This window comes from Daucus carota, chromosome 8 (genome assembly GCF_001625215.2).
Source record: "Daucus carota subsp. sativus chromosome 8, DH1 v3.0, whole genome shotgun sequence".
In the NCBI taxonomy this organism is placed as follows: domain Eukaryota; kingdom Viridiplantae; phylum Streptophyta; class Magnoliopsida; order Apiales; family Apiaceae; genus Daucus; species Daucus carota.
The window spans coordinates 13,613,942-13,621,564 of NC_030388.2; positions in this window are offsets into that span (position 1 = coordinate 13,613,942).

Here is a 7,623-nt window from a genome sequence, read left to right on the forward strand (position 1 = left end):
GATATAATTAACCAATTGATTATATTATCACTTAAAGATTTAACTTTTGAAACATATTCTATACTATAGAAAAATCGTTAATGGTACCCCTCTCATATTGGATTTTATAATTGAAATCATCACACATTTTTGACTTACAGATAGATACGGAGAGATGTATGTATACGTGTGTAATTGTATAAAATTGGTTCAGTGTTACTCTTTTCTGTTCCAAAACAGCAAGCAGATGTAGCAACTAAAATTATTCAAGAGTAAGAGCGACGGTAGCAACTGGGCGGTGGTGGCTGCAAGATATTGCGGTAAATCAATGTCGACAACAGCAAGTTTTTCCAGATCAGGCTCCTTGCTCGATCTGATTCTTCTTTTTTTTCTTGTTTGATGGTTGTTTAGCAACGAATTAACGGTGTTTCGGTGGTAGTAAAACTAGGGTTTAGTGGTGGTGGGTGGTTGTTCGCAAAAATCTACACGCAAGCGCACGTGATCATAAGTAATATATTTGTTCGTTCCCACAGAGACTGGTGAATTAAGAATACGCACCTATGCAACAATGTATAATCAATTATCACTGCTAAGACAATTAACAAAGCTGGGTTCTTTTATACTAATAGCTAAATTTATTAATCAAATTCAGAATAGGAAAACACATGGGATTCTAACTTCATTATCGAATTCATCTAGAATTGAAATTACTGATTAACATGCAACTGTTGATCCTAATCAGACAACACGAAAGTAATACATGCCAACTCTCGTTGCACACATATCATACCAATCAAAATCCGCAATTAAGACAGAAATCTCATGGACACCAACAAAGCTCAGACCCTATATCTCTATAGCGGTAGTGTAAGCAGAGAGGTTTAAAAGCAAGTCGTCTATCGTGATTACACGGGGTGATAAAAATAGTTCAAGTCTATCACAAATTATGTTTCATTCACATAATCCTATGTTTACATGGCTTAGTTCTAAATTCAATCATCCACTCTCGCTTCAGAAAGAATTAACAAACAACTTAGAAGTTAGCTACGCTCCTAAGAAGAATAAGCACGGCTCATGCAAAGAAATCAACGTACGTCACAAAATCAAGCAATTAATATTCGTTACTAGACTACATCGATAAATCCATTAGAATCCCATGAAGGCGGTTAGTTCATAATCGAACTAATCGACATCATGGGTTCTAGTGAAAACATGCTAAATAAAAGACAAGAATTAAACGGAATAAAAATGCTTGAATTAATAATAAAGATCACACGTTACAGATTTGATGTTCACGATCTCGCTCGAAACTGTCACTTCCTCGCGAAGAACGATCTAATACAAACTGATAATGTGCTTGAATGATTAAACTGAAACTACGATATTGTTCCCTACTCTAAACTACTTCTCCGAGGCTAGGGTTTTACACACGAGAAATTAAATTACATTGACCAAGTCAACCGGGCCTCGACCGCTGCGAAAATCCGTCAGAAAAGCTAGAAAAATCGGCCCGGGGCACTTCTGCTGGGCGCGGCCGCGCTAAACTAGCGCAGGCGCGCTAGTGGCAGCAGAAGGTAGCGCGGGCGCGCTACTGTCTGTCATGGCAGCCCTGATGCTTCGTGTTCAGCTCGTTCTCGCGTGCATGTCCTTCCTCGCTCTAGTACCACTTCCGTAGGTGATCACGGTTGCATTTAGCACATGCAACAAGCCCTTTAAACCCCTAGATAGCTCTAGTGGACGAGTGTGCTCTCGTGAGGGTTTGTAGAAGATATACCCACAAAATCCCAAGTCGTGATGAATCCACAATTCTCTATTCTTGCAAATAATGCACCAAAACCAACCTAAAATGATAGAAAATCACTTCATCACCTCAACTCGTGACCTGCACAGAAAAACAATAAAAACACATCAAAAGACACTAAACACTTAAGTACAACCAACCAATTTAAGTGGAAATGAAGGCCTATAAGTGTGTATAAATACCACTTATCACACCCCCAAACTTAAACTGATGCTTGTCCTCAAGCGTCAACGACACTATACAATATTACAATGCAATGCATGAATGCAACTACGTGATGAATGAGTGAACTATGAAGTAATTGCCTTGTCAATTATAATACCTCAGATTGTGCTAATGTTCTCAAATTTCACTTCTTTCGCTACCAAGTCAATTACTCTTCTATTTACAAGTGTGGAGTGCCAATGTGTGCAAGCATGCTCTTATATTGAGACAAGACAAAAACTACTACTCCCACAGAATCCCCATCAAGAATCGTAAAAGTTTAAAACTAACACCCCGTCACTCAAGTCCAACTAAAAGCCAAGGTCCCAAAGAATGTCCACACCCTTCTATTTTATTCACTATATAAATTTTTTTTTTTTCTTTTTATTGGTGATTAATTGCTCGGTCTAAGGTCAGAGCGCTTCGCAGTGTAAATGCGTTACGAACACCACAAGACTTCACACACCAATTATTCACTCTATTATAGTGGTTTATTTAACCGTGCAATGGTTGAGATCCCTAAAGATTTATGCACTAGTACCCATGTAGCGAGCGTTGGGTCAACAATCCCAAACCACAAAGGCTTTAGGTTGTTAGGCACAAAGTCCCCTCAGACTTAATTACTCGAGTACTAATGAGCTCAACCTAGTTAATTCTACCACTCATTTTTCTAGTGAATTTTATTTACTACTATTTTTTTTTTCTCTCTTTTTTTTTTCTATATATTTTTTTTTAGAAAGGTATATCTATTCCTCAGTTTCCCCAAACTTAAGATTTACAGACCTAAGCTGAAGGGTGCCCAATTCAATCCTAGAATTCATGGAATTTCGTCTAAATCCTATCTCAAGAACATATGTGAATTACAATTTCCAACACAAGCAATTTCCAAGTACTAACCTAGCATTGCAATTGAAACTACTAATCAAGAACTACGCACATAGCTCATCATAGGCAATTAACTTGGCTTAACTTCATAATTCATGCAAATGCTCGTGATACTAACTACGACAATTACCACTAAACATGAAAAATAAAAAAAATATGAGAAAAATAGAAAGAAACCTGAGAAATAATAAAAAAAACGTGGACTACATGAACTAACTACATGAACTAACTAACACATGCAATAATAAACTACATACTATATGCTCTTCCTTAGATTACCACCCCCAAACTTAAAATTTTCAATGTCCCCATTGAAAGTGATAAAAAGGCTAGAGCACCCACATACCTACTCGGAGTCCGAGTCCTCCCCCTCCTCTGCTGGAGGTGAATCAGGTGGAGGATACTGCATCCCTGCTCCGAATACTGGCCACTGAACTGTGACCCCCTGTGCCTGGAAAGCACTCCCTAGAGCCTGTGTCAAGTCAAAAGCAAACCTCTGGTGGATGTCATGCATGGCGTCCATCCGTCTCGCTAATCGGCGATAATGAACATCTCCCATCGGTTCGGAGCTCCTCTCCGTCTGTGAAGTACCAGCTCCAGAAGCTCTAGTCTGTTCCCTCCTAACAAATGCTGGACGTCCCCCTGGCATCTCATCATATATGTACCCTAGGCCTCGAGGGTGGGGAACTCCTCCATCCCACTCCGTCATCCGACTGATCGCCGAATGATCAATAGGTGCTGCTGGCAACTGTAATTGCTCGTTGGCTGGCCAACGAACACCACTTGATCGACAGAGTTTCGTAACAATTGTGCCATATGGAATGGCACCAGTGGTTCCTCCCTGTAAGAACCTCAGAATCCCCTGATGAATAACATGTCCCAGATCAATATACTTGCCCGAGACAATCCCAAAGAGCAGAATAGCTCTATCCACTGTCACCTCATGCCCATGTGAAGATGGCATGATGTTAGCACAGATGAAGGCGTTCCACGCCTTTGCATACCGGTTTAACGCGGCTGCAGGAAACGAAACATGTGCCGGCAAAGGAGGTGCAGTCATCTTCCAAGTCGTGTCCGGCACACACATATCATACACCAACCGCTCAAGATCAACCGGATCATCATCAAACCGGCGTTTGGCACGCCCGATCCTCTCTACAACCCAATCTTCTTCATTATGGCGCTTGGCATGCCCCCCAATCACTCTACGGATCGCCTCCGCACTATAATCCACACGGATTCCCCGCACCACCGTGAATCCATCGCGATTCTCCTTAGCATTAGCATAAAACTCTCGAATAATAGCCAAGGGAACCGCCTCCGGAGCCTCACAAAAAGACTCCCAACCCCGTTCTTGAATCATGTTCAAAAGCTCACCATCTTCCGCCGTGGGTAGGAATCCCCTCTCCTTAACTATCGACTTATTCATAAGCCGTTGAAACTCGGTTCGTGCACCATCGGAGGTGAACTCAACCTCACCCATCGAGGAAGAATCGCTAGATGTAGGGGCTTGGGTGCTTGGTCCTTGTGATCTTCGGGCTCTTTTGGGTGCCATTGGTAGAGATTTAGAGTTGCAAGAGTTTTGTGTGTAGTGGGTTTGAGAGATTTGGAGGTAGTTGTGTGTGTGGATGTGTATATATAATTAGGGTTTTTAGAGTTATAATGGGAATTGGAGATGGGTTTTGTGTTTATATAAGGATATGAGAGCTGAGTTAGGGTTATAGAGGATATATTTCGGGCTAGGCATGCAAATTAGGATTGTGGGCTTTTAAAAACGAAAATAAAATATTTTTGGGAGAAATTTCGGACTCCTGGGCAGTCAGTAGCGCGGCCGCGCTAAGTATAGCGCGGGCGCGCTGGACACTAGCGCGGGCGCGCTAGTGTCTGACACCCGGGGCAAATATTTCTCGATTTTTGTGTTTTCGAGGTTTACAACGATACAAAATGGTTCCAATGCGGGGTTGCCTCCCACGAAGCGCTTGTTTAACGTCGTTAGCTCGACGTGAAGTCCAGAATTAATCCGATTCTGATGAAGTATCCTGTGGAGGATACCTCGTTCCATAACCAAACGAATTCCAAGTAACATTAACATCTAGTGCTAAGAATGCTTCAGCAAGAGAGTCTGTTAATATATCAGCAAAGCGACCAATTCGTTCTTCCACCGCGTCAATACGCCGGATTATCCTTCGGTACTGTACTTCATTCAATGTTGAATCAGCAGGTGATTGAATTACAGATTGGCTACTAGCACTGCTAGAGAGTAGAGGACAAGTGTCTCCACATGCATTAGGAATTGAGTTTGAGTGAGCTCTAATTCTGTGCCAATTAGTCATCTGAATTTCCTGAGTGACTTCGACCGCTTCATCATTCTCTGATTCTTCCTCTTTTGGAATTTTCCACTTTAGGTCTCTGTGCTCAGCAGCAGCCAGGTTCTCTATCAGTTCGTGAGCATCATCGAAGCTTTTGCTCCACAAGTTTCCTCCAGCTGCCACGTCTAATTCTGCTCTACATTGATCATTAAGACCCCTGTAGAAATAATGGATTGCCATTCCAGGAGGCATGTCATCTTCATTGAGATTTTCGAGAATCTTCTTGAACCGGTCCCAAGCTAAACAAAGATATTCTCCCGAGAATTGAGAGAATTTACTTTCGGTGTTTTTGATAGCTGCTACTTTAATTAGAGGATAAAACCTTGTGCAGAATATTTTCTCCAACTTGTTCCAGCTATTAGTAGTGCTTGCCGAGAGAGAGATAAACCACGATCGTGCTACATCCCGTAGCGTGAATGGAAAGAGTCTCAGCTTCACCAGATCCTTAGGTCCGATATTGAATTCCAATGCAATAATGAATTCCTCGAAATTCCTTAGATGCAGGTTTGGGTCCTCAAGAACAGATCCCCCAAATTGAATAGTATCCTGCAGCTTGAGAATGATTGATGGCTTGATTCGAATACCACTGGCTGATATCGCTGGCTCAATTGTGTCAGCCTGATTATCATTGATTTTCAACCGAGAAAATCCACGTGACGCCTCACCAACTGCTGTTCTAGCATAATCCATTGTTTCAGAGTCAGACGAAGAAGATGAATTCATTACTTCCTTATGAACTTTAGAATGTGTTAGCGTAAACGCGATCCAAGTACCTGAAATAAAGAAAAGAAGAAAAGTGAGAAGAGAATAGAATCCTAGTCAGTGAATTTTAATGCACACTGATGACAAGTACATAAACTAATTAATTAACACCGAGTCCCCGGCAGCGGCGCCAAAAACTTGTTCGCAAAAATCTACACGCAAGCGCACGTGATCATAAGTAATATATTTGTTCGTTCCCACAGAGACTGGTGAATTAAGAATACGCACCTATGCAACAATGTATAATCAATTATCACTGCTAAGACAATTAACAAAGCTGGGTTCTTTTATACTAATAGCTAAATTTATTAATCAAATTCAGAATAGGAAAACACATGGGATTCTAACTTCATTATCGAATTCATCTAGAATTGAAATTACTGATTAACATGCAACTGTTGATCCTAATCAGACAACACGAAAGTAATACATGCCAACTCTCGTTGCACACATATCATACCAATCAAAATCCGCAATTAAGACAGAAATCTCATGGACACCAACAAAGCTCAGACCCTATATCTCTATAGCGGTAGTGTAAGCAGAGAGGTTTAAAAGCAAGTCGTCTATCGTGATTACACAGGGTGATAAAAATAGTTCAAGTCTATCACAAATTATGTTTCATTCACATAATCCTATGTTTACATGGCTTAGTTCTAAATTCAATCATCCACTCTCGCTTCAGAAAGAATTAACAAACAACTTAGAAGTTAGCTACGCTCCTAAGAAGAATAAGCACGGCTCATGCAAAGAAATCAACGTACGTCACAAAATCAAGCAATTAATATTCGTTACTAGACTACATCGATAAATCCATTAGAATCCCATGAAGGCGGTTAGTTCATAATCGAACTAATCGACATCATGGGTTCTAGTGAAAACATGCTAAATAAAAGACAAGAATTAAACGGAATAAAAATGCTTGAATTAATAATAAAGATCACACGTTACAGATTTGATGTTCACGATCTCGCTCGAAACTGTCACTTCCTCGCGAAGAACGATCTAATACAAACTGATAATGTGCTTGAATGATTAAACTGAAACTACGATATTGTTCTCTACTCTAAACTACTTCTCCGAGGCTAGGGTTTTACACACGAGAAATTAAATTACATTGACCAAGTCAACCGGGCCTCGACCGCTGCGAAAATCCGTCAGAAAAGCTAGAAAAATCGGCCCGGGGCACTTCTGCTGGGCGCGGCCGCGCTAAACTAGCGCAGGCGCGCTAGTGGCAGCAGAAGGTAGCGCGGGCGCGCTAACAAGTAGCGCGGGCGCGCTACTGTCTGTCATGGCAGCCCTGATGCTTCGTGTTCAGCTCGTTCTCGCGTGCATGTCCTTCCTCGCTCTAGTACCACTTCCGTAGGTGATCACGGTTGCATTTAGCACATGCAACAAGCCCTTTAAACCCCTAGATAGCTCTAGTGGACGAGTGTGCTCTCGTGAGGGTTTGTAGAAGATATACCCACAAAATCCCAAGTCGTGATGAATCCACAATTCTCTATTCTTGCAAATAATGCACCAAAACCAACCTAAAATGATAGAAAATCACTTCATCACCTCAACTCGTGACCTGCACAGAAAAACAATAAAAACACATCAAGAGACACTAAACACTTAAGT